Raw genomic sequence first — 1940 nt, 5'->3', positions numbered from 1 at the left:
GGCAACTAATGGAAACCGATCCATTAACAATTTGTTAACGTCTTTATTGTTAGGTGTGCAACTGAACATTAACATACATCTGGTGCAAATAACTAGGTAGAAGTCAAGAGTTCAGTTCATTGCTCAATGAGGGAATTGCTCCCCAAAGAACTATATGTAGACACTAACTATGTTGGGACCAAGATGGTGATCCTGTGAATTTCATTGCTCTAGCACCTACAGAAGATGTAAAATAAGTACAGATGTTTCCTCCAACTAAATACAGGGAAGACTAAAGGTCTCAAGTGCTACCCTGTGCACTGGTGAGGCCTCACGGAGTACTGGGTACAGTTTTGGGCTCCTTATTATAAGGAAGGATGTGCTGGCATTAAAGGGTTCAGAGACGATTTACAAGAATGATTCATGGAATTAAGGGATTAACCGATGAGAGTTTGTCAGAGCTTGAACTGTACTCCTTGGAGTTCAGAAAAATAAGGGGAGACATCCTAGAAGCTTTTCAAAAGTTGAAAGGCCTGGACAGAGAGTAGATGTTCGCCCCCCAGTAGAGCAGTCAAGGAGGAAAGGGCGCATCTTCAGAAGGGTGCCCATTTAAAACTGAGTTTTGGAGAATTTCTTTTAGCCAGAGTCAAGTCAAGTTTGGTTTATTGTCATTTGTACAAGTACAACCCGACGAAACAGCACTCTCCGGTCCTCTGTGCAAAACATGCAGACACACAACCAGACAAAACACACATAGAGGCAAACAATACATATGCAGAACAAACAAATAAATAAATAATATTGCTTTGCACGTATGTGAGTCTAGGATGGCTAGTGAGAGTGATGAACCTCTGGAATTTGCTGCCATGTGCGGCTGTGGAGGCCAGGTCGTTGGGTGTATTTAAGGCAGAGTTTGATAGGTATCTCAATAGTCAGGGTATCAAAGGTATGGGGAGAAGGCAGGGGAGTGGGGCTGATTGTGAGAATAGATCAGCTCATGATGGAATTGTGGAGAAAAATTGATGGCCAGAATGGCTTACTTCTGCTCTGATATCTCACGACTGGCAAATTACACAATTTCCAAGCTCATTGTCCTGAGGTGAGGCTGCATCCCATATTTGCTCAAGCACCTTCCACTGCCCATTTTTGCCTCCACTCAATTGCTCAGCTCCACTCCTGCCACAGCTGTAGCCTCACTCGGGTCCTCATTAACCCCCTCTCAACTTGAGCACCCTTGCTGGCCAGTTTCCGCCATCCACCCTTCAGGGGTTTAGTGAGAGTGGAGAGCATGGTTGGTGAGTTGCAGGCACAATTAACCATGATCTTTTGGTAATAACAAGACCTGTCTAAATCAAGGATTCTAACATTATTGGATGCAAAGTGTTCGGAAAAGAAGGGGAGAGGCAGTGTTGATAACAGGAAATAGTGCAGGTGTTGGCAGAATCAAAATGGTTAGAGTTAAGAAACGAGAGGAGCAGTTATCGCTTCTTGGCCTTTTGTCTAAGATCAAGTGTAGTATCTGTTCTTAGCAGTTTAACAAGAGGTGCAGTTACACCTCTGGAACTATCTCTCACCATCCTACTACAGTACAACTCCACTATCCAAAATGATTGGGACCAGACTAAATTTTTTTGAGAATTGGTCATTTTTTAAAACCAGCCCAGTAACAACAGCAAATTACTTGTATCCATGTTTAAACAACAAGGGAAGGCTTTTTTAAGCATTAAAATCATGTTTAATTCTCACCAAAAACAATGCTGGTTGTCGCCAATCCCCAACACGTTCCCAATGCTGCCACCGATCATCGAGTCCTCCCAACCACTGCCGCCGATTCCCGACATGTCCCCACCACTGCCCGGGGAGGCTTCCCGAACCAGTGGAACTCACTGGTGAGTTGACAGGCTCCTGTCTCCCTGTGGGCTCGCTCGGGCAGATGCTGTTCCGGCCTTGTGTCCACTGCT

At 44.7% G+C, this 1940-nt stretch overlaps 1 pseudogene; it reads left to right on the top strand.

Moving 5' to 3' along the window:
- The first annotated feature begins 1459 nt into the window (after nt 1-1459).
- LOC138750050 (U2 spliceosomal RNA) lies at nt 1460-1630 on the top strand (annotated as a pseudogene).
- Nucleotides 1631-1940: the final 310 nt, after the last annotated feature.

Source organism: Narcine bancroftii, chromosome 14, assembly GCF_036971445.1.
Source record: "Narcine bancroftii isolate sNarBan1 chromosome 14, sNarBan1.hap1, whole genome shotgun sequence".
Taxonomy (NCBI): domain Eukaryota; kingdom Metazoa; phylum Chordata; class Chondrichthyes; order Torpediniformes; family Narcinidae; genus Narcine; species Narcine bancroftii.
The sequence above is the reverse complement of the archived record's forward strand: the minus strand, read 5'-3'. Positions and strand labels throughout refer to the sequence as shown.